The sequence below is a fragment of the Equus caballus genome, chromosome 22 (assembly GCF_041296265.1).
Source record: "Equus caballus isolate H_3958 breed thoroughbred chromosome 22, TB-T2T, whole genome shotgun sequence".
NCBI lineage: Eukaryota > Metazoa > Chordata > Mammalia > Perissodactyla > Equidae > Equus > Equus caballus.
Window position 1 is genome coordinate 28,729,877 of NC_091705.1, and position 24,755 is coordinate 28,754,631.

The following is a 24,755-nucleotide window of genomic DNA, read 5'->3' on the forward strand; positions in this document are numbered from 1 at the left end:
CTTTTGTTGTGATGCCGCGAGAGGAGGGGGCTGGGCGGGGGGCGCAGGGGTCCTGCCCGCGCGGGGACCCCCTCCGGCTCACCCGCCCACTACGAGCCCCCTGAGAAGCAGCGAGCCGGGCCCGAGCCCCCCGGCCAGGTCTAGGCCAAATCTGAAATCTGAGCCAGTCGGCGCCGCCTCTGGCCGCGGCTGCCCGGCCTGGCGCCCCCCGCCCGGGATGGGGGGTGGAGAGGGGGCGGCAGGGTGGGCCTGGGGGTCCCTGGCTGGAACTCGCGGCTAGGGCACCGGGACCGACCACTGTGTCCTCGTGGGGCTTCGAGTAGGGCCTGGTGCCGCTGGCCTGGAAAGGACTGGGCCACACTGTGTCTGGTCCCGGCTGCCCCTAGCCCCCAGCCTCGCTTCTGGGCAGGCCCAGCCGCCTGCCTGCTCAGAAGTTGGCAAAAGTTTTGGGCCTCGCCACCAGACCGGGTCCGTCTGCCTGCCTAGGCTGGGGTTGGGGGTGGGTTCGAATCTCAACAGGGCCACCACTTGCCCTGCTGTGTGTCCTCAGACAGCTGCCTGCTCTCTCAGAGCTGGAGGTCCTCATCAGTGGCAGGTGGGCCTGGCTGGGATCACCCGGCTGGTGGAAAGATGGGGTGAACCGGAGGTGCTCACCTGTGGGGTATCACTTCAGTCTCTGGGGTTTTCAGGGGACTTGAGGGTGGACAGACCATGTGCGTGTGGCCCCGGGTGAGGCTTTCCAAGCTTCAGGGACTCTGCACAGTTGGGGCTGTGGTCCCTGCGTCGCCTGGGGTGAGTCCAGGCCCTGCCACAGTGCAGCTGAGGTCAGACTTGGTTTCAGTGGGCCAAGCTGGTCCTGTTGCTGACCATCTTCTCGGCCTCCTGGCTGGGGAGACGGGACACCTCGGCTTCTCCTCTCCCTGGGCGGCCTGGACCGAAGGGCTGCCCCTCTGAGTCTGCGGGTGTGGAAAGGGGACCCGCAGGGGAGAATCCATGTGTCTGCGTGCAGGCCTTTGGTATGTAGTGGGTGCTCAATAAGTGCGCGCTTCACTGGATGAATTGCCCACAACGGGTGGGGCTGAGCTTGCTGGCCTCGTGGGGCTCCTCTCCAGAAGAGGATGGGTCGGTGCCTGAAAAGCCACCACGTAACCCCTTGGGAGAGACAGGTGCCGTGTAGTCCTGCCGCCCGGCTGCTGTGTGGCCTCAGGAACTTGCGGCTCCCTCTGGCCTTAGTTTTGTTGAGTATAGAACGGGCCAGTGAGAGTGACAGCTGCTGATGTCTCCTGAGCACCTCCTGTGAGGTAGGGACTCTTGTTTATCCTCCATTTGCTGATGGAGAAACTGAGGCACAGAGAGGTGAAGTGGCTTGACCGAGGCCACACAGTTTGAAGCTGGAATGAGAACCCAGACCTCAGAGAGCCCCGTTCGGCTGCCCTTGAACCCTTCCAGGGGTGATGGAGGAGCAGGGGTTTCCCGGGACGGGACCAGAGGCACAGCAGTGTCGGAGGGGACTGTGCTGCTGCGTGGTCGCAGGGGCCACGAGGCCCGTTGGTGGTGGGGTGATGTGGTCTTTCCACCCAGGGATGTGATTTACAGTGTGTCACCTCTCTCAGCTGACTGCCTGCCAGGCCCTCCTGTGTGGCCCCTGAGCCTTGGCTCCTGAAGGTGTCCCTACGGGAAGGGCTCCCAAATAAGGAGCTGCTTATCTGCTCTTGCTTTTCAAGGTTTAGCTGAAGGCCCACCTCTTCCAGGAAGGCCCCCCAGCTCTCTCCTCCTCTCCCCTAACCTCTTCCTGGAGCATGAGTTATCCCCGGCTCACAGCCAGTTTCTGCTTGTGCTTCTTCCCTGATTGTGACCTGGGGGGCGGGGCTGTCTGGCTTCCCCAAGCCCCAGGATCCAGGGTGGAGAAGATCAGTGACCTGCCGACAGGTCCCCTGACCCCTCGGTCCTCAGTTGATCCCCTTTCCCCAAACCTGCCTAAATCCAAGCGTGTGTGACCCTGTCTTGAGCACCTGCTATGTCCTAGGGGCTGTGAATTCAGGCGAGCGGGGTGGGGGTGGGCGAGCAGTGGGAGCTGGAGGAGGCATCCGGAGGCTTCCAGGAGGTGGTGCTGAGCGGGCAGCAGCTCTTCCTTTCTGCTCACACGCTTCCCAGAGCCTCTGGGGTTGTGGGGAGCGGTCAGCCTGGGTGGGGCCTTGCTGGGGAGTTGTGAACAGGTCCCTGGCCTTCCAGAAATTTGAGTCTAGAGGGTGAGCCAAGTAGCAAACTAGTTGCCAAATAAATGAATCTGTAATTGCAGCTGTGATCAGGGCTCCGAGGGAGAGGCGTGGGGTGCAGCGGAATCCTGAAGGAAGCATGTAGGAGTTGGCCAGACATGGAGCTAGGGGCAGGGCTTACCAGGCAGCGGGAAGGGCATGTGCAAAGGCCCTGAGGTGAGGAGTGTGCGCTGTTGTGGAGGAACAATGGGAAAGCCTGTGAGTCTGGAGCACAGAGATTTAGGGGGAGTGGATGAGAGGTGAAGTGAGGGGTGTTTGCAGCAGGGCTGGACCATGTGGGGCCAGTTGGGCCTTGGGGAGGAGTTTGGCCTTTGTCTTCCCACTGGGCTGATTGGTGTCCCCTGTGTGAACAGCCCCATGCTGGAGGCCAGGGGTACAGAGCTGGCCAATGCACCTGGCAGAAATCGATCTATGGGCTGGACTCCAAGTATTCTGTGGGGGCCTAGATCAGGTGTCAAGAGGAAGGGCATTTAAGGCTGGGCTTTGAATGTGGAATAGGAGTTCACTGGCAGGAAGGCAGGAGAGAGTGAGAGCCAGGGGTTGGGGAAGTGCACTGCAGGGTGGCTGGAGGCTGGGAGCGAGTTAGGGAGCCGGGAGGGCTCAGCTGGAGACCAAAGTGTGGTCAGGGCTCACAAGTCAGACTGGTCTGGGTTCAAGTTCTGACCATCTCCACTTGTGTGTCTTTGGGTCATTCACTGTATCTTTCTGAGACTTAGTTTCCTTGTCTTGAGAATGGGGACGATATCTCCCTATCAGGTGAGGGTCGAAGGAGGGCTGTATGCCCAGTGCCTGGGGCCAGTAGGTCCTCCGGAAGTGGGACCTGCCTTGTGTGGTGCTACCCAGGCAGGTCGGTTTGTCCCCTGTGGCCAGCTGTGTGGCAAAGGCTTTGAGTGGGTGATCTCACTGAGTCTGAAGGGGCTGCTCTGGCCAGAACTAGCCTAGGAAAGGGTGTTGGCAGCAAAGCTGTCTATGTGCTGGGTGATCTGAGTCCTGCCCTGCCCTCTCTGTGCAAGGAGGCTGCCCTGGAGAGAGCCCTGTCGGTCTAGCTTAGGCCAGCTTTTGAAAGCCTGCCTTAGGTGAGCTTGGTCCATTTTCTGGATGTAAATACTAAGACCCAGAGGGGAGAAGCTGCTTGCCTAGGGTCTCCCAGATGCCAAGTGACAAGGTGAACTGAGGCTGGAGGACTCTGGAGGGCTCGTGTCCCTACCCGCCTTGGAGCCACTTCAAAGGGCCTCCCCTGCCCTGGGCCTGTTGACCAGAGCCTCATTTCCTGCCTTGGTCCAGCAAGTGGCCCCGCTCCTCTATCTTCCGTTGGGTTCCCACAGCCCTTTACTTCCCCTCCGCTGCTCCCTCCCCCTTATCTCCATGGTAAATAGCTCTGGTTTCCACTTGAGCCCCTGGGGGAGCACTTCCTCTGGGGTGCCTCAGTTTCCTCATCTGTGAAGGGGGACAAGATGAGTCATGACTCCCAGGATGTCCCAAGAGGACTGAAATAAAGTGTTTAGCCCACATTAACTCGATCAATAGGGGTCGGGAGGAGCCAGACGTGGACTCGAGTCCTTCCTTCTCTGGCAGCTGACACCCCCTTCCTGTGACTCAGTTTCTGAAGCTGTAAAATGGGCATAGGGCGTGCACCTAGTAGGGCCAAGGGGAGGACGGGGTGCGGCTGTACCGTAGGCCTCACCTGCTGGCTGGCTCTGTGTCCCTGTTTCTGGGGAGGTGACCCGATAGATGCCTCCGCTGTGTTCAAGGCCCCGCTCCCAGCTGTGTGTCCAAAGGCAGGTCACTTAGCCCCTCTGGACTTCAGCCTCTGCACACCTCCCTGTGGGGATTAAATCAGCCAACGGCTTCCAGTGGCTTGATCTACTGGATGCTCAGTAAAAGTGACGTTTTTCTCCCTTCTCCTCCCTCATGGGGGCTCAGACATTACCCGTTCTTGGGATGGCCCAGGGCTCAAGCTCCCCAGACCTGGGTTGCTGTGTGGAGGAACGTTCTGAGGCCCAGTCTTGGCTTCATGGGAAAGAGTGCTGTGATAGACTAGTAATGTCTGCACAGAGGGTTAGAGGGCCTTGTACACGTGCCGGGAGTTCGTCATTCCTCATGTATTCTGACCTTCTCTTTTCACAGATGGGAAATTGAGGCCAGAAAGACCCAGGACGTATTATCCAAGCTGGCAGAAAAATGCACATCTCTTGTCTTTTGATCCAGGGCTGTCCCCAGCCAGCCAGCCTGCCCCTTCCCCCAGTACAGCCTCCGGGGAGTGGAGTCAAGGGGTGGATGATCGGGGAAGATCCCCGAGCTGGGAGCCAGAACCCCCGTTTCCCCACTCCTTGCTGTGGGATCTTGAGCAAGTGACGTCCCCCCAACTTGGACCCCAGTCCCTCGCCTCCCCTTGGAACTACCCAGAGAATTCTACAGTGAGAAGCCAGAGGGGAGGAGAAGCTACATGGTCTTGGCTGAGCGTCTTCCTTCTCTGATCCTCAGTTTCCTCCTCTGTATGGTGAGGGCTCCTCCCTCCTGGAGGCTGTGTGACCGGGATCCTCGCTGGGAAGTTCTCTGGGGCCGGCCCGGCTGAGTCCTCTCTGATGCCCGTGTGGGGATGGAGAGGTCGGAGGGGCTGAGGAGCTGCTGAGAGACCGTGGGAATGGTTCCTTCCAACCCTCTGACTCGCGGAGCTGCGAGGCCGGAGCAGGCAGACTCCCAGTGCTGGGGGAGGGAAGTCGGAGTGGGGTGGGGAAACTTGGCCTCCTCCGTCAAGGTCTGATTATCGTCTCTTGGGCTGCTTGGTCCCAATCTGTGGCCTTGACTTTTACCCTGCCTGATGTTGATGTCCTCACATTATGCCCTCCCCAGCCCGGTCATAGCAAGCTGACCCATTTCATCCCTTGCCCCGTCACGGGGTGGGCAGACCTTTTGTTCCCATGACACAGAAGAGGAAACTGAAGCTCAGAGAGGTCAAGGGCTGGGGCCACAATCACACAGCCCAGTGAAGTGTGAGCCCAGCCTTCTGGCTGCTCTGTGATTTGTGGCAGCTGGTTCCCACTGAGTTTGCCCCTGGCCTGGCTGAAGTCGTTCCCCAGCTTTGTGGTGGGTGGGGTGCTGGGGGACCTGACTCTGGGCTTCCAGCTCTGACTGATGGAGCTCCCCTGGGCTCTGGAGTACAGGCAGCCTCCAGGGAACCCCCAGCTCCTAGGACGGGCACGTCAGGGCTGCTCAGTGGATGGTCATGGCATACGGGGAGTGGAAACGGCAAGGCCTTTGGAGCCACTTGGTTCTGGGTTCAGATCCTGGCTCTGCCACTTGTTTACTGTGTGTGATTGTGGGAAAATGATTACTCTGAGCCTCAGTTTCCCCGTTAGTGAAATGGAGATGACAGTGCCAGTACCAGCTTTGACAAGGTCATGTGAGGCTCTGATGAACTACTGTGTGTCTGCTCTGGCGCGGGGCCTGCACACAGTAGGTGCTTAATATTTCTGAGTGCCTGCGATGAGGAAGGGACTTCCCTGACGAGGCGGGAATTCTGAGCCTCTGCAGCCCAGTTGGTCTGGGAATCCCTGGGGCTGCGACTGGACACCTGTGTCCGTGGCAGGCGTGTCCCGTGGGGCGGGGCTGAAGGCGAGGTTAACTAGAGACAGACGAGTTTGGTGGCCGGATCGATTGCAAGCCGCCAACTCTGTCCAGCCTCCCTGAGCCCAGCGCCCGCCTCAGCCTTGCCCACCGGACTTGTCCCGGCCTCCCGGGGCCCTAATCCCTGGCGTCCAAGGCCCCCTCGCTGAGTGCGTCCATCTCTCCAAGGGTGGCCACCGACCGAGCGCTGGGTTCTTGGCCTCTTTGCCCACTTGGCCTGAGACGCGGGAGCTGTTACTGCCTTCGGGTTTTTGACAGGCAGCCGAGGCTCAGAGAGAGGCAGGGGTGGGCCCGGGCTCCGCAGCAGGGCTCCTGGAGGTGCTGTAGGTCGGGGCCAGAGCTCTTCCCTCTGCCCACCCTGGTCACCGCCCACATTTCCCTTCGCCTCAGGTGGTCCCTTGGCCTTCCTGAATCGTCGGCTGTCTTCCTGCTGTGCCGGGTGGTCCAGCCGCCGTGCCTTTGCCTCTGCAGGTCCCACTGCCTAGCAGGCCCTCCCTCTCAGTGCCCTTCGAGTGGCTGAGATGCCGGTGCCTCCAGAAGGCTTTTCCTGCCCACCCTCTCTGCTGCAGTCTGGGTCCATCCTTCCTCCTCTGCAGCCCCGTGGTTCCTTTTCTGCCCTCCCTCATGGCTCTGACACATTCTGCCTTGGATGGCAAGTCGTAGGATTCCTTTTGCCTCTAAGGGAGTACAGTGTTAATCATTACTCCCAAGGGCGCTGCACTTTACAGTTTACAAAGCACTTTCTTCGATCGCCTCTGAGCATCCCCAGGCAGGGCTGGGAGGGAGACAGACCGTCACAATAATCTTCATGTGGTGGATAAGGAAACAGGCCTCAAGTCAGGGTCGTTCCAGACGCTCTCAGTGCCTGAGCAGGTGGAACTGAACCTCCCCCCATGAGCCCCCAGTCTCCCCAGGGAGGAGCCCCTCTCTCAGAGGCCCTTGAAAGCCTTGACTTATTGTCAAAAGGGAGATCTGGAGGTTCAGAGAGGTGAAGTGACTTGCCTGAGGCCACACAGCCGGGAAGGCTGGCAGAGCTGGGAGGGCTCCTTCTAGGAATCAGAGAGGAGGCAGTTCATGCCCACCTTCCTGTCCTTTCTGAGTGGAGAATCAGAGACAACCAAGATCTGGAAGGAAGGATGAGCCCCAGTGGACCAGCCTCGGAGCCCGTCAGTGGTCATCCGTTCCTCTAGCCCGTGCTTGAGTCCTTGCTCAGTGCCAGGTGAACAGTTGTGTCCGATGTCACAGCCTCCCTGTGGGGTGGCACTTCTGGCTCCACTTCACCAAAGACGAAACCGAGGCTCAGAGAAGCAGAGGGACTTGCCCAAGGCCACCCAGTGCGTGGGTTTGGACCCAGAGCCTCCTGGACACCGTAGGCTGACCCACCTCATCCAGGCTGGGCCCTTCTCTGCCTCCCGTCTGACCCCTGACCCTCATCCAGCCCCTCCCAGCATTCTTTTCAGGGCAGTGTGAGGCCCAGAGACTGCTCTGGGAAGCCGTCCCGGCCCCCGGGGTGCTTCTCCTCTGTCTCCAGCTGCTGTCGCCCCCCAGCTGTGTGACTTTGGTGAGTCAGTTTAACCTTTCTGTGCCTCAGTTTCCCCATCTGAAAAATGGGCCTAGTGGCAGTATCCACATCATGGGCTTGCTCCAAGGATCAGGTGGGGTGTTGTGCACTACTCTGTCAGGCTTCTGGGTGCCCTGTGGCTGCTGGCACCCAGGACCCACCACATTGCCTGGTCCCCTGCCTCCTTTGCTGTGTGCCCTGGGCAGATGGCTTCTCTATTTGAGCCTCAGTTTCCTCATCTGTGAGATGGGAGCAGGAGTCTTTTCCTCATAGGGCTGTTGGGAAGACTTGATAAACTCTCTCCCCACGAATGCCCACCCGTGCCAGGCTTGTGGAAGCGTCCAGCCACTGGTCACGGTTACAGGATGGGCAGGGTTCTGACCGACAGGAAGAGGGAAGAGCATTGCAGGCAGACGACCCACGTGAGCAAAGGCTCGTAGCTTGGAGCACCCCACAGCTGGGTGGGGTAAGTGGAAGGGGACCCTGCACCTCCAGGGTTGGGACGGACCCTCGGGAGGGGCAGGGTGTCAGCGCCGGGTGCCGTGCTGGTGACCGCTTTGCCCTCCAGACTTGAAGTTTCCTTTCGAAGCCTTGGGAGCAGCCACCTGCCCCCTGTACCCGCCCCCCTCCCCCGGCAGGTGTTCCCGAAGGCCCTGGAACCAGATGAGCCGCAGTTCTATTTGGGGACGATTCCGCTGTTCCCGTTTCTCTCCTGTGCCCTAGTTTTAGAAACGACGTGGGTTTGGTTACCAGTTGGCCATTTCGGAGAGCACCCCCCCACCCGTACCTTAGCTCTGTGGGCATCACGGGCAGAGCAGGGCTCTGTGCTGCCGCTGGGAGGGCTCCTGGCCTCCACCCCGGCCTCTCTGGGCCGGGAGTTGGCAGCTAGACGCTTGATTTCCTGCTGGCGATGTCTGGGCCTTGTGCTGGGAGCTGGGGACCCCAAAGATGCACTCTGGGAGCAGCCTGTACCCTGGGGGAGCCAGACACAGACCCTGGTCATTGCTCTGCCACGGGGTGGGTGCCATGTGTACTGTGGCAGCCCATTACAGTGCCAGAGAGCTTCCCAGAGGAGGGGCTAGCTGGCCTGAATCTTAAAGGGTGACAGGTGCTCACGAGGGAAGAAGGGCGAGGGCATGCCAGGAGGAAGGGACAGCAGAGCAAAGATCTGGAGGCAGGAAGTGGCCTGGTGAGTGTGGGCGTGGCCTGGGGAGGTGGGGGCTGCAGGCCATGTGCAAGGTAGTTGGGAATGGACTAGGTGGGTTAGGGGAGGCCTCAAATCCTCATCAGGGTGCTCAGCCTCTTACCTGGGGCTCGGGGGGCAGGGCAGGCCTGCTGAAGGTGTGACAAAGAGAAGGGTCAGACCTGGCTCAGGCGCTCGATTGCTCTTGCTGAGCGAAGGCAGCCCACAGCGGCTGGGGTTCCAGAGAGGGACCAAGGACAGAAGGGAGGAGCTGTTCTGGGGCCTTGGAGGGCGTGGGTGAGGGAACGCTTCCTGGAGGAAGTGGTGTGTGTGACATACCTGGAAGGATGGAATAGTTCTCTTGGGGGCAGGTGGGCCTTGAGCAAGGGCCTGAAGATGCGTGTGAGCAGCTCCTCTTGCTGGAGCTCGGAGGGCGGTCGAATTTTGACCTGAAAGGTGGCTGGTGCCCCGAGTGGAGGACCCCGAGTGCCCGCTCAGGGAGTCTCCGTGCTGTCCTCGGGCAGTGAGGAGAGACCGCGGGGCGGGACTGTGGGTAGCGCCTGGCTCAGGGTAGGTGCCCCCTGGCAGTGTGCCTTTGAGGAGGTGGCCCTGGTAGCTGCGCTGAGAGCAGATGGGCCTGGAGAGAAGGGGGGCGCCGGCCAGGCAAACAGCGGGGCTGGGATGGATGGGAATGGCCCCCTGGTCTGCCTGCCATCCATCCTTTCCCTGCAGACGCCGCCTGGCAGGAAGTGGTGGAGACGTGTTGGGGCCTGGCCGGCGGATCCCGAAGGCCCTGGGGCATGGGCTGGGCGTGGGCCGAGGGCTCCCGGTTCAGGCCCAGCCTCCATCCCTTGTTGGGGAACCCTCGGGGAAGGACCAGGCGTGGTTGCCCACCCGGGCCTCCAGAAAGGCCCCTCCACCCTCCTGAACCCAGAGGGTCTGTTCTCCAGACAGGGTGAGTGCCGGCTGGGCCTGGGTTTCAATCCTCGCTTTGTTCCTTGCTGGCTGGGAGACCTTGGCTGAGTAACTTTGCCTTCTGAGCCTATTTCCCCATCTGCAAAAATGGGGTCACCCTAGAGCCCCCTCGCAGGACTCCCAGGGAGGATTAATGAGATTTTAGGGGGCCGTGCCCCACACTGCGCCAGCCCTGGGATCTGGCTTTGGAGCTGTTGGCCTGGCCTGACCGGGGGTGCTGGGACCTGCTGGGCGGCTGGGGGGCGGCTTCCGATCTGCCCCAGGCTCTCAGCGCTGAGGACAAAGCTCCTTTGTGGTGGGACAGATGGAGCCTGGGAGCCCCCCTGTTCCGGGACCAGAGGGCGGCCTGCCCACTCCCCCGTCCCCAGATCTCCCGGGGGAAGGAGCTTTCTTGGACTGAGGATGGGGAATGAAAGTCGGGTTGTGCAGGCAGAGAGGCTGGGCTGCCTGCAGCTGCTCAGGCCAGAGCCTGGCTGGTGAGCTCTGGCGGACCCTTCCCTTCTCTGGGCCACCTTCTCTGGGCTCCGGGCATCCCTGGCAAGTCCCAGGCCCACTGTGTGTGCCCATCCATCCATCCATCCCTTTGTTAACTCATTCAGTAGTTACCAGGTCCCCACTCCAGGCTCGGCCCTGTGCTGTTGGCCAGTGTCCATTCTGACCGGATGGATGCCCAAGCATGCCGCCTTTTAACTGTTTTGAATGTGACACTCTCTGCAGAGCATTCAGCTGAGAGTGAGACAGAAGCGGCCCCTGTCTTCATCAGACATGTACTCACACAGTGAGCTATGTCATCAGAGCTGTGGTCCATGCTCAGAGAAGTTGAAGGTCCTCACCTGGGCCGGGGGAGATCAGAGAGGCCCTCTGTGAGCAGGGGGCTTTTGAGATGAGACTCAGACAGAGAGCAGAGTTGGCTGGGTGTGTTGCCATTTGAACACGTGGACGGGAAAGGCCTCTCTGAACGGGTGACGTTGGAGTAAAGCCCCTGAAGGAAGGGAGCGAGTGAGGCTGCAGATGTCTAGGGGAAGTACGCTCTGGTGGAGGGAACAGCAAGGGCAAAGGCCCTGAGGCAGGGCTGTACTGGGTTCTCAGGGAACGGAGAGGTGGCCAGTGTGGGCAGAGCAGAATGAGTGAAGGGGGTGGGGCTGTAGAGTCCATCGTAGGCACTTGGAGGCCCTGTGAGGACTTTGTCCTTTGGCTTGAAGTGTAGCGGCTGTGAGAGCTGTTGACCAGGGGTGATGGGTTCAGAAAGGTTCTCTGCCCTAGTCGGCCAGCCTGGAGGAGGTGGCTGGGCCTGCAGGAGGGGTGGCCATGGTGGGAGGGAAGAAAGTGGATTCAGGCCGTGTCTGGAGAGGGGACTGAGAGGGCTCGGAACTGGAGTAGGTGGGGCTGGAAGGAGTCATCCTTCCTCCGTCGGGCGGCTGGGGATGCGGGGCTGAGTGCCCCCCAGAAACCGCTGGGGGCTTCCGGTTCCTGCTCCCTTCCCACCCCCAGTCCATCTGGAGGTATACAGGCCCCCGGCTTCTTTGCCTTGTCCTGAGGGCCAGACCAAGTCCTCTGTTCCTGCGGCCTTCAACGATGGCACACCTCAGGCCAGACTGGCAGGATGCCACCCATTTTACAGAGGAGGAAACTGAGGCTCAGAGCAGGACACCCGCTGCCCGGGCTGCACGATGGGGCGGGGGTGGGGCTTGGCCTCTCAGGACTTGGGGGTTATGGATTTAGGGAATATGGACCCCGCCCCCAAATTCCAGCTAAGGATCCCAGGGTGTAACTGAGGTTGCTTCCTGCCCTGAACGGAGGCTGCCCAGTGTGACCTCAGCGGTGGGACCGGGGGCTGGGACTCGAACTTGTCCCCAGAGCTGGGTTTTGGGACGGGGCCGCATTCTGACTGGCCTCTTCTCGATCGCTCAGCACCTTGGATTGAAGCATGCTCAGTGCCACTTTCCACCTGGGGAAACTGAGTCCAGAAGGGCACAGGACTGGCGCACGGCTGAGCAGCAGCTTGGGACAAGGCAGGTTTACACCAGGTCACCCGCTGGCTTGTCCTGCTCCAGCGCCACCCACCTGGTGGCCTTGCCCGTCCCTCTGGGCTTCCAGGCTGTGGACAGGTCCTGGCGGGAAGGGGTCCTGCCCCCACAGTGCAGGTCGGGGCCTGGGGTCTGGAAAGGGGTCCCCTTCCTGCCCAGGAAGAAACCCGAGAGCCGCAGGGGCTGGGCTTGGTGGGGGCGCCGTGGTCCATTTGCGTAGCCTTTGCCCCTCTCCCGCCCGGGCTGCAGGTCCTGTCCCCACCTCTCTGCCGGTGCCAGCCTGAGCCTGCAGCACCCGCCCCGCCCCGGCCACACTGGCAGAGCTGGTTTGAGGCCTGCCAGCCCCGAGCCTCTTCGCACCATGAACACGGGACCAGACATGTCCTGGCTGCCCTGGCCCCCGGATGGCCCCTGGCTCACTCTTCGCTCACTCCTTGCTCACTCAGCAAGCATCCCTGGCACCTGGTCCGTGCCTGAGCCCGCGCCGGGTGGGGCTCGGGTCCTTGAGTTGTCTCAGACTCGCACGCTGCCCTGTGTCAGTCAGGGTGGAACGTGCCAGGCGGTGGTAGGAGAGCACAGTGGTTGGGGCATGGGCTATGGGGCTGGACAGACCCAGGACTGAGGCCCGTACCTCTTCTTCTTGTGGGGCCCTGGGTGGGACCCATTCATCTGTCCCTCTGTTCCTCCCTCTGTCCATCCTTCCCTTCCTCCCCCTTCTCTCCCTCTGCCCACCCCTCCGCCCCTCCCTCCGCAAATATTTACTGAGCACTGCTGCGTGCCAGGCGATGTTCTAGAGGCTGGAGATACGGCAGAGCACCGGCCAGATGGAGTCCCTGCTCCTCCAGGGCTGACGTTCTAGGGGGGAGACACAAACACCACAAACAGGGAAGCCACCCATGGGTCTGCGAGAATGTGATGAGGGCCCGGCTCAGATGTCAAGGGGAGGGGTTGGGTGCTGGCTGGGCCCTGGAGGGTGGGCTGCCGTTAGAGAGGGTGGCCCAGGAAGGCCTCCCCCAGAAGCTTGCCTCCAAGGACGGGAGGAGTCTCGTTGCTCCTCTGGGGAAGGAAATCCAGGTGGAGGGAACGGCCAGCGCAAAGACCCTAACGTAAGGGCAGGTTGGCATGTTGGAGGAACAGCACGGAGGCCAGGGGAACACAGTGAGCGAGGGGGAGAGTGGCGGGAGAGAAGGGCAGAAGGACTGAGGGGCAGAACAGGGAGGGCCTGGACCATTCCAATGTCACCTTTGACCCCGCGTGAGGTGGGGGCCGGCAGAGGGTTCCGTGCATGTGGCTGCTGTGGGGAGAACAGACCGAGGGGGTGAGGGTGGAGGCAGAGGACCAGCGAGAGGAGGGAGCCGTAATGCTTTGCCCAGGCTGGGGGTCGTTGGTGGGAGGGGGAAGGGTTCACACATTAATTTTGCATTATTTCACTTAATCTTCCTTTTTAAACTCTTCGTTATGGAGGCCAGTGGGTATAGTGACCCCCATGAACCCATGACTGAGCCCAAAGCACCACCAACACGCGGCCTGTCCTGCCCGCTCCCCACCTGTCCGTGTCACCCCCATCCCGACCATGTGAGAGCACATCCTGCACGTCCTACTTTATGTGTAAATCTTTCAGGGTGCATCTCCGAAAGATAAGGACTTGTGTCGGGAAAACAGCCACAGAAACACGATCCACCAATAATTCCTCAATATCAGCAGTCCCCTCCTCCCTCAGGTATATTTTGGGGTGGAGCCGATGTCTGGGCCTCCCTCTCTTTGCCGTAAAGGGAGGCTCACGATGGCCCCTCCTCCCAGGCTGTTGTGAGATGACCCAGGTAAGACGCTGAGCCTGGGGCCTGGCACACAGTAGGTGCTCAACAAATAACAGCTGCTACTCTTACTGATTGATGGCCAGCACATCTGGCACATTTGCTATGGTCTGGGCTCTGTTCTAAGCATTGCACACATGTGATTCATTTGATCCTCACAACAATCCTTGGAGGTAGGTTATTATTTTTATCCCTATTTTATAGGTAAGGAAACAGAGGCACAGAGAAGCAGAGTAACTTTTCCGAGGCCACACAGCCAGGAAGGGTCAGAGCTTGGTTTTGAACCCAGGCAGTCCAGCTCTTGATCCCAATGTGATGGGAGCTATGTGGACCCAGATAAAGAGGGGTACCTCTCACAGCTGGGGACAGGCAAGGTCAGGTACTGCCTGTGGTCAGGCCCAAAGGGCACGCTGGAGTTCACGGGGGCGCAGGGGCAGGGGACGCGGGTGGCAAAGCTTCAGGGGAGGGAACAGCACATGCAAGGGACTGGAGGCTAGGGGCTAATTCCAAGTTGAAGGGAGGGTCAAGGGGTGGGGAGAGGGCAGTGTGCAGCAGGCCCCCCTCCACCCTGGGCCTTGATTCTGTGAGCAGTGGCAGGGGCGGCCATCTTGCTGACCGCTGTCCCCACCCTCGGGCCCCGATGCCCTCTCCTGTTTCGTGGAGGAGGAAAGGCAGGGCTGGGCCTTCCCGAGGCCACACATCCAGGGGAGGTGCCCTGTGGGCTTCGAGAGTGGGGTGCAGGGGTCAAGCTCAGGGCTGACTTTCTGGGGGGTCCAGGCCACTGGGCACAGCTGCCCACTGTGTCCCGGGAGGGAGTCACCTCACGGGCGTGGGCAGGAGGAGGTGGCACTGTGTGTTCCCGGACCAGAGCGGCAGCCGGAGCTGCTGGCAGGAAGCAGCGGGCGCTGTGGGCAGGGGCTGGCTGGCGGCTGTCCCCCCAAGGCCCACCAGCCATCAGCTGTGGGGGGCGCAGCCAGTGGCCCAGGAGAGAGGACCTTGGAGAGGCTGGAGGGAGCAGAGTGTGTCACCTCAGTGTCCCCGTGGCCACCCCCTGGTACTAGGGGTCTGCTGAGGAGTCCTTGGCATGCCAGGACTGTGCAGGTGCAGACGCCGAGGCCGAGAGGGGGTGTGACTTGCCTGAGGTCACACAGGGCCTGCCACTCAGCCCCGGGGTGGCCAGCCCTCAGCAGGCGGGGCCAGGTGGCACCTGGCGGGGTCCCTGAGGCCTGCCTGGTCTGTAGGTCATTTGGGGCCAGCATCCGCTCTTCTGCCTCCTCCGCGGCCCAGTGTTCTTGGGCCGGGTGTCCCGGGAATCTCATCCTCGATCCCAGCACCCACACCCTCATTTGGGGGCCGCCCTTCGCCTTGGTGTGTGACCTGGGGTGGGGCAGCCCCTCTCTGAGCCTCAGCTTCCTCGCCTGTGAAGAGGGATGGCTCACAAGGCTCCCTGAGATGGGGCTGTGGCCTCCTGGCCTGTGAGCCGCCTGGCCTGGCCTCTGGGTGGAAGCTGGAGCGGGGTCGGGGGTCAGTGAAGACTGCCAGCCCTGCCGACCTCCCTGGCCCGAGGTGCTCCCATGGGCAGGAGGACCCAGCAGCCCCCTTCCAGTGACTCCCTCTTGGGCTCGGGCCTTGGTGGAGGGCGATGGTGGGAGGTGGGCGTGGGGAAGACCAGGCCGCCCACTGTGTGCCTGTCTTCTCCCCATTTGCTGCTGGGGAAACTGAGGCTGCAGGACTTAAACTGACCTGGCTCCCTTGCCTTTCTCTGATCCACCTCTGGGCCTTTGCCCCAGCTGTCCCTTCTTTCTGGATCACACTTCCCTTCCCTCTTCTCAAACTGCCCAGACTTTGGACCTCAGCTGAGATGTCTCCTCCTCTGGGAAGCCCACCATGGTTTTGTGTCCCCTTTGGCCCTTCCAGCCCTCTGGAACTGGCGATCACTGTGCTCTGAAAGGATGGCTGTGGGATGAAGGCTCAGTAACCTGACACCACCCCGCCCAGCACGCTCACGGGCCTAGGGAAACCTTCATGGCCCTCCCTCTCAGTTTTTCAGGCCTTTCTGACCTAAATTGTTGGACAGATCCCTCTCAGGGCCTCTGTCAAACCTCCTCACATCTGGGCCAAAGGCCAGCAGTGACCCAGTTAAGCTGGAACCCATGCAGTCCAGACCTCTCATTCGATAACCCCCTGCACATCTGACCTTCCTGCCTCAGGGCCTTTGCACGTGCTGGGTCCACCTCCTGGGCTGCCCTCCCCATGCTTCCTTGCAGGTGCAGTGGGGAGAGGACGGGCTTTGTTATCTCTTGGATCTGGGTTGGCATCCCGGCTCTCAACTTCCTGGCTGGGGGAGTGTCCTGGAGCCCCCATGTCCTCATGTGTGAAATGAGTGTGGCACAGCTCACTGCAGGGCTTGTTGGGAGCATTGAAAGGGTAGCGTGAACCTCAGGTAGGGGGACGTGGGGGGAAGTGTGGGGCTCCACAGCCCGTCAGCATGCTCCCATTCCGCCCCCCGGCCTGCACTGGAGCAGCTGGCGCAGTTGAGTTCTGAGGAGGGGCTGAGTTGGCTCTGGACACTGCCAGGGACAGCCCAGCCACAAGCTCCTTCCTTGGGCCTTCCCGGCGGCCCCAGGGGACAGCCCCCCTTTAGGGAGAAGCTCAGAGGGAGAGGGACTTGCCACTCAGCTAAGAGATCTTAGTCCCATCATTTAACCTGTTCAGGCCTCAGTTTCCTCATCTGTGAAATGGGCTAATGAGAATGGCACATAGTAGGTGCTAAGTAAACCTTGGCTGTCTCTCCTGTCCTCATGCATGTCACCATCTTTGTTCCGGTCCCGACTCTGCAGCACGAGTCTCTTCTCTGTTCCAAAACCACTCGTGGAAAAGCACCCAGGTGCCCAGCTGATTCTTTGGAGTCTGAAGGCAAAAGGGGAGTCGGGCAGCCCCCTGCCGCCCGCCCGTGGGGAGCTGCCTTCTCGTGGGAGGCAGAGGGGAAGCGGGGAGGGTGCGGCCTCAGCTTCGCCCTCTGGGAACGGCGTGCTGGTGCTGGTGCTGGTGCTGCCCGCAGGGCTGCTGTGGGGACGGGGCGTCAGCTGGGGACCCAGCCTGGAGGTTCATGGGGTCACCTGATCCTTTTTCGGCTGCGGGGCCTCGGGCGGGCCGCTTGCCCTGCCCTGGCCTCCGTCCCCTTATGGACCCGGGCCTGGCCGGGGGTGGCGGAGTCCCTGGTGGAAGGACGCCCTCCAGAGTGCGGCTGGGCCCGGGGCCGCGGGGAGAGGGGCTGGCCGTGGCCCGGGGTCGGGAGAGCCAGGACCCCCAGGACCCCCAGCCGCTCTCTTGGGTGGGGGCCTGGGCACCTGACTTGGCTTCTCCGAGCCTCTCCCGTCCCCTCCCCCAAGAGACGGCCGAAGGTCGCCGTGTTGTAGGTCCCGGGTGAGAACAGGGGTGCACAGTGACAGCAGAGAGAGGAGCGTCAGCAGCCATCGTGAAGGCTCGCGAGCTTGCCTCTGCGCCTGCCTGGGCTGACTGGCGTCTCCACGGGCCCCAAGGACACTTTGGTCACTTGCCCGGAGTCTCCCATGGGCCGCAGCGGGGCGCCCGGCCACGGTGCTCTGCCTGCCTGCTGGAGCGGGAGCCTGCCGGGGTGGCTGGCTGCCACTGGGCCCGTCCCTCCCACTGCCACCTCCCTCCTCCGCCCCACACAACCTCCACCGCCCGCTCTGCCCGTCCCCAGTGGGGCCGCTGTTATCAGGAGACATTCCTGGACTGGCTGAGAACAGCTCCCACCTTGGGCCCTTCTGAGAGGGGGTGTGTTTGCTGATATAGCCGGTGACTCCCTTGGGGGACGGGCCCTGGGGCCTGGGGCTGCAGAGCCCAGACCGTCCGAGTCTGCCTGCTGATGTTGTCTCTTATGAGCTGTGTGACCTCAGGCAAGCAACTTGACATCTCTGTGCCTCACTGTTCTCATCTATGGGGCTGACCACATAGGGCTGCAGGGGGTTCGCCTGGGCTCACACATGTAGTGTACTTTTTAGCATGATGCCTGGCACACCAGAGTCTCTCTCCCTGTCAACTAGCTGTTGTTATCACCTGAGAACCAACTGTCCCTCCTCTTTGTGGGGCCCCCAGTTTAGATGGCATCTCTGTCCACCTTCTGATGAGCACACATCAGGAGGGCCCCTGTGGGACCAGGAGAGGGTGGAGCCGAGAGAGGCTGTTTTCAGAAGTTGAGACCCTGCTGTGTGACCTTAGGCACCCCCTCTCCCTCTCTGAGCCTCCTTTTCCTGGTCTGCTCTGTGAGCACTTGGACCTGGGTGAGGCTCTGCCCCAGTCTCTCGTTGTCTCCATCACTACCCTTTCTGTAATTCCTGCCTTGGCTGGTCAGCCCCTTGGCTTCTGTCTCTTTCTCCCTCTCAGTGCCTGGTGCGCAGTGGGTGCTCAGTGACGCTTTGTTGAAGGGGCCGAATGCAGGGCAATCAAGGGAATGCCCAGGGCTGCCCTACTGCCAGGCCTTCACTGGCACGGCTCCCTTGGCCTGGAGCGCTGGCCCCGGTCATCCCTACTTGTGGAACTCCTTCTCGTCCTTGAAGCCCTTCTCTGGTGCCGCCTCTCCCAGGAAGCCTCCCCAGCCTCTCGCAGTGGGAGGGGACTGCTGGTGCGTGGACCACTGGGTCCAAGGCTCTCTGGCGGCACCTGTTCCATCTGCCTTGGTGTACAGAGTGACACATTAATACCCGACAAGGACCGTGCACTTACCAGGAGCCAGGCACAGGGGGAGCCTGGGTGTGTGCTGTCTTATTTAATCCTCCGCAACAACCTTGCGAGGTAGATTTTATTTTCCTTCCCTTTGCAGAACACGGACGCTCAGAGAAGGGAAGCGATTTGCCCAGCTATGAGAGAGCGAGCCAGGAGGTGAAACCAGGTAAGCTGGCTGTTTTTCTTAAAAGAGAAAGAAAACCATTAACACACACACAGAGTGAAAAATAATTCAAACGGTGCAAAAGAGGACAGGGAGAAGTCAGTCTCTCTTGCGTCCAGGTCCCCTTGCCAGAGGAAGCCCCTGGGAGAAGTTTCGGTGTGTCCTCCCAGGGAGATCCAGGCGTATATAAGCGTGTATGTTGACACATTTTTTAAAAAAGTGAATGGTAGCATGTAGTACATCCTGGTCTACACCTGGCTGCTTTCTCTTGACAGAGTCCCTTGGAGACCCTTTTATGCTGCTCCTTTCTTTTTCATGGGTGCGTAGTATTCCACTGTGTGGACAAAGACCAAGCTTTATTTAATTAGCAAAGAATACTTTGGTTGTTTCCAGTCTTTCTCTTATAATAGACAGTTCTATGATGAATAGCCTCATTCATATGCTGACTGTTCACGTGTGAGGATACCTCTAGGATCAGCCCCAAATTGCAGGGTCAGAGGGCACATGCAGGTGTAATTTTGGTTGTAAGGTGGAGGCTGGGCTGACGTACCCACATGCCACACCCTCTGGTTCCCCCCACTCTCACCAGCACAGGTTGCTGTAGAATTTTGAGATCTTTGCTAATCTGACAGATGGACAGTGGCCTCTGGTGTAGTTTTCTTTTTTAATATCACAGCTTTACTGAGATATAAAATTTATTTATCTATATAATTTGAAAAAATTTATCTATACGATTCATCTACCATATAATTCACCCACTTAAAATGTACAGTTGAATGGTTTTTAGTGTTTAGTGTATTCCCAGACTTGTGCAACCATCCCCACAGTCGATTTTAGAGCATTTGCATTACCCGAAAAGAAACCGCATGCCCATTAGTCACTCCCACTTGCCCTGGGACCTCCCTCCCGCAGCCCCAGGCAGCAACTAACCTACTTTCTGTCTCTACAGATTTGCCTGTTCTGGGCCTTTCCTATAAATGGACTCACACAGTATGTGGTCTTTTGCATCTGGCTTCTTTCACTTAGCATAATGTCTTCAAGCTTCATCCATGTTGTGACATGTCAGTCCTTCACTCCTTTTTCTTGCCAAATAATATTCCATTATATGGCTGTACCACATTTTATCTATCCATTCATTAATTGGTGGATGTGTGGTTGTTTCCACTTTTTGGCTATTATGAATAATGCTGCTATAAACATTCATGTATAAGTTTTTTGGGGTTTTTTTAAAGATTGGCACCTGAGCTAACAACTGTTGCCAATCTTTTTTTTCTGCTTTTTCTCCCCAAATCCCCCCAGTATATAGTTGTATTGTTTTTTTGTTGTGCGTCCTTCTAGTTGTGGCATGTCGGACGCCGCCTCAGCGTGGCCTGATGAGCGGTGCCATGTCCGCGCCCAGGATCTGAACCAGTGAAACCCTGGGCCACCGAAGCAGAGCATGTGAACTTAACCACTTGGCCACGGGGCGGGCTCCTCATGTATAAGTCTTTGTGTGGACATACTTCTTATCTCTTGGGTGGATACCGAGGAGCAGAACTGGATCAGATGGTAACTATGTTTAACCTTCTGAGAAAGTGCCCAATCCTTTTCCAGACCAGCTATACCATTTTACATTCCCACTGGCAATGTATGAAGTTTGCAGTTTCTCTACATCCTTGCCAGCAACTTGTTGTTATCTGTCTTTTTAATTACAGCCCTCCTAATGGGCGTGAAGTGGTTTCTCATTGTGGTTTTGATTTGCATTTCCCTGATGACTAATGATGTTGAGCATCTTTTCATGCAGTTATTGGCCGTTTCTGTATCTTCTTTGGAGAAATATCTATTCAAACCCTTTGCCCATCTTTTAATTGGGTTGATTGTCTTTTTGTTGTTGGGTTGTAAGAGTTCATTATCTGTTCCAGATAGAAGTCCCTTATCAGATATATGGTTTGCAAATATTTTCTCCCATTCTGTGGATTCTTTTTACTGTCTTGATGGTGTCTTTTGGAGCACAAAAGTTTTTCATTTTGATGAAGTTCAGTTTATCCATTTTCTCTTTTGTTGCTTGTGCTCTAGGTGTCATATCTAAGAAACGTTGTGATCCAAGCTTGCAAAATTTGTGCCTAGATTTTCTTAAAATAATTTCTTGGTTTTCCTTGTATATTTAGGCTTGTGATCCATTTTGAGTTAATTTTTGTGTGGGGTTTAGGAAGGCTTCTAGTTTCCTTCTTTTGTATGTCTGTATCCAGTTGTCCCCGCACCGTTTGTTGAAAAGGCTGTTCTTTCTCCGTTGAATTGTATTGGCACCCTTGTCAAAAATCAGTTGTTCATAAAGGTGTGGGTTTATTTATGGACTCTCAGTTCTGTCCCACTGATTTACAAGTCTGTCCTCATACCAGGACCACACTGTCTTGATTACCAGAGCGTTGCAGCAAGTTTTGAAATTGAGAAGTGTGCACCTTCAAACTTTGTTTTCTTTTTCAAGATGGTTTTGGCTACTCTGGGCCCCTTGACTTTTCATATGAATTTTAGGGTCAGTTTGTCAGTTTTTGCAAAGAAGCTAGCTGGGATTTTGATAGGGATTGTGTTAAATCTGTAGATCAGTTTGGGGAGTATTGCCATCTTAGCAGTTTTCAGTCTTCCGGTCCATGAACATGGGATGTCTTTCCATTTATTTAAATCTTTTATTTCTTTCAACAACTTTTGTGGTTTTCAGAGTGTAATTTTTGCATTTCTTTTGTTAATCATATTCTTTTTTTTTTTTATGAGGAAGATTAGCCCTGAGCTAACTGCTGCCAATCCTCCTCTTTTTGCTGAGGAAGACTGGCCCTGAGCTAACATCCATGCCCATCTTCCTCTACTTTATACGTGGGACGCCTGCCACAGCATGGCTTTTGCCAAGGATCATGTCATCTGCAAATAGAGAGTTTTACTCCTTCATTTCCAATCTGGATGCCATTTGTTTTATCTTCTTCCTGTATTTCCCAGGCTGGAACCTCCAGTACAATGTTGATTAGAAGGGGTGAGTGTTGCATCTTTGGCTTGTTCCTGTTCTTAGGAGGAAAGTGTTCAGTCTTGCACCATTAAATATGATGTTACTATGGGTTTTTCATAGATGCCCTTTATGAGGCTGAGGAAATTCCCTTCTATTCCTGTTTTGTTGAGTGTTTTCTTTTTTATCATGAAAGGGTGTTGGATTTTGTCAAATACTTCTTCTGCATCTATTGAGATTATTACATGGTTTTTGTCCTTTGCTCTCTTGGTATGGTGTATTACATTAGTTGACTTTCGGAGGTTAAGCCAACCTTGTATTCTTGGCATAAATCTCACTTGGTCATGATGTGAAATTCTTTTTATATGTTGCTGGATCCAGTTGGCTAGCATTCTGTTGAAGATTTTTACATCTTATGTTCATAACAGATAGCGGTCTGTAGTTTTCTTATGGTGTCGTTGGTTCTGGTGTTAGGGTAATATTGGCTTCATAGAACGAGTTGCGAAGAGTTTCCCAATGAAGGATTGTTCTTGATTCTTCTTTAAATGTTCAGTAGAATTCACCAGTGAAGCCATCTAGGCCTGGGTTTTTCTTTGTGAGAAGTTTTAAAATTACTACTTCAATCTCTTTACTTGTTTCAGCTTTATTCAGATTTTCTATTTCTTCCTAGTTTCAGTAGTTTGTGTTTGTTTTGGAATTTGTCCATTTCATCCAAGTTATCTAATTTGTTGGCCTCGCACTGTTCACAGCATCCCTTATAATATTCTTTGTTTCTGTAAGGTTTGTAGTATTGTTTTCTTTTTAATTCCTGATTTTAGTAATTTGAGTCTTCTCGCTTTTTTCTTGTTCAGTCTAGCTAAAGGTTGGTCAATTTTGTTGATCTTTTCAAGGAGCCAGCTTTTGGTTTTGTTGACTTTTCTCTATTGTTTTTTATTTTCTATTTCCCTAATTTCTGCTCTAATCTTGATTCCTTTCCTGTTATGTGCTTTAGAGTTAGTTTTCTCTTCTCTTGCTAATGTCTTAAGGTGCAAGGCTAGGTTGTTGACATCTTCTTTTTAAATATAGGCACTGAGAGCTACACTTTCCCCTTCAAGTTCTACTTCACTGTGTCCCATACATTTTGGTACGTTGTCTCCTCGTTTTCATTCATCTCAAAGTATTTTCTACGTTTTTTTGGTGATTTCTTCCTTGACTCCTTGGTTTTAGAGGAGTTATTAATTTTCACATATTTGTGATTTCCTAAATTTCTTTCTGTTATTGATTTCTGAATTCATTCCTTTTTGGTCAGAAACATACTTCGTATAATTTCACTCCTTTTACATTTATTGAGGCTTGTTTTGTGGCTTAGCGTACGGTCTGTCCTGGAAGATGCTCCATGTGCACTTGTGAAGACCGTGTGTTCTGCTGTGGTTGGTAGCGTGTGTAGTTTTAATCTGCATTCATCTTACAAGCGAGGCTGAGCATCTTGTCATGCGTTCAAGAGCCATTTGGTTTGCTGTAAACTATCTGGGGTTATTTTTCTTTTGTGAGAGCTCATTCTATATATTAAGGGAAAAAAAAACCCTTGTCTATCATATGCGTTACAAATATTTTTCCTAGTTTGTTTGCCCTTTGAATTTGTTTGTCATGTTTGTTGAGCCATGCGGACACTTCAGATTTTTATGTAGGTTGGTTTATCATTTTAAGAATGATTTTTAGGTTCTGTGCCATGTTTAGAAATACTTTTCTCACTCTGCGATTAGAGAATTTATTCTCCCCTCCCCTTTTTAGATCTTGATTGTTTTATTTTTGTGTGGTTTAAATCTGATTGATCTGGAATTTATCGGAATATGGATTGACTTTGAGATCCAGCTTTGTTTCCTGATGGCGGAGCATTCATCCCAACTCGATCTTATAAATAGTCTACCTTTTCTTCACTCATCTGAAACGCCATTTTCATTATATAGAAAATTCCCATATATTTGGGGACAATTTTTGAACCCTCTATTCTGTACCATTGATTTGTCTATTTTTGTGCTGGTACCACACAGATTTTTTTTTTTTTTTTGAGGAAGATTACCCCTGAGCTAACTGCTGCCAATCCTCCTCTTTTTGCTGAGGAAGTCTGGCCCTGAGCTAACATCCATGCCCCTCTTCCTCTACTTTATACGTGGGACGCCTGCCACAGCATGGCGTTTGCCAAGTGGTGCCCTGTCCGCACCCAGGATCTGAAGCAGTGAACCCCGGGTCACCAAGAAGCAGAACGTGTGAACTTAACCGCTGTGCCACCAGGCCGGCCCCAGTACAACACAGTTTTAAGTGCTGTGACTTTCTAGTAATTCTTACTATCTAGTTGAGCTATTTCCCCTCATTATTCTTCTTTGTAGAATTTTCCTGGCTACTTGTGTAAATTTACTTTTTTTTTTTTTTTAAAGATTTTGTTTTTTCCTTTTTCTTCCCAAAGCCCCCCAGTACATAGTTGTATATTTCTCATTGTGGGTTCTTCTAGTTTTGGCATGTGGGACGCTGCCTCAGCGTGGTTCGATGAGCAGTGCCATGTCCGCACCCAGGATTCGAACCAACGAAACACTGGGCTGCCTGCAGCGGAGCGCACGAACTTAACCACTCGGCCACGGGGCCAGCCCCATTGTGTAAATTTACTTTTACTTATAAACTTTAAATGTGACTTGCCCAGTTAAAAAAAAAAAAAAAACTCGTTTTTTTTGTTTGTTTTTTAAAAATATTTTTTAATTGAAATATATAAGCCTAGATATAAAACAGGATTAAAATAAATCTTTTATAAATGGATGATGTAAAATTTAGGGCAGAATTAAAGACATAAATTTAGACACCTTGTTTATTTGTCAATCTAACAGTTATCAGTTACAATAAATGTAACATTGTTTGCGCTACTGTATCAGGAGAGAAATACCTTATTGTTAGTTTTGTTGTTAATAGAGCTCCAGTGGCGCAGGGAGGGGGCACGGTCCTGCTCGGAACAGGTTTCGGCTGGCCTGGAAAGGCCTCTAGCCTCTCCCCCCCAGCCTTTGATCTTCTCTCTGGCAGCGGCTCTGTGTTAAAACTTATCTAAAGGCTCCGTTTACTTTCAGATTCCTCCCCTTCGTGTCCTACTTCCTCAGGTTTTCCGCTGTGATGCTGACGTCACACCTGTTGGGCTTTTTATTAGGATCCCAGTCAATTATTAGATTAATTTAGGAAGAATTGGTATTTTTCTAATGTTAAGCTTTCTTTGATTTTCTGATTCCTGTTGCTATCTAGATACATCGTTGATTTTTGGATTTTAACTGTTAATTCCTTTCCACTTTACTTAATTTGCTTTCTGTTTAATAGTTTTGCAGCAGATTCTCTTGGATTTCCCAGATCTGCACTGATCACATCTGCAAGTAATGATGCCCGTCTTCTCTTGTCT

At 55.6% G+C, this 24,755-nt stretch overlaps 1 protein-coding gene across 5 annotated transcripts in view; it reads left to right on the forward strand.

The window, feature by feature from the left end:
- SRC (SRC proto-oncogene, non-receptor tyrosine kinase) overlaps nucleotides 1–24,755 on the forward strand; it is a 49,800-nt gene that overhangs the window by 560 nt on the left and 24,485 nt on the right. For 3 of the 5 annotated variants that reach the window (XM_023626536.2, XM_023626533.2, XM_023626535.2), the window contains exon 2: nucleotides 18,310–18,378. The gene's annotated coding sequence lies outside the window, so the exon portion shown is untranslated. Of the gene's footprint in view, nucleotides 1–9,308; nucleotides 9,603–18,309; nucleotides 18,379–24,755 lie in introns of those variants that run through there. The other 2 variants (XM_070247855.1, XM_023626534.2) reach the window with 2 other exon arrangements.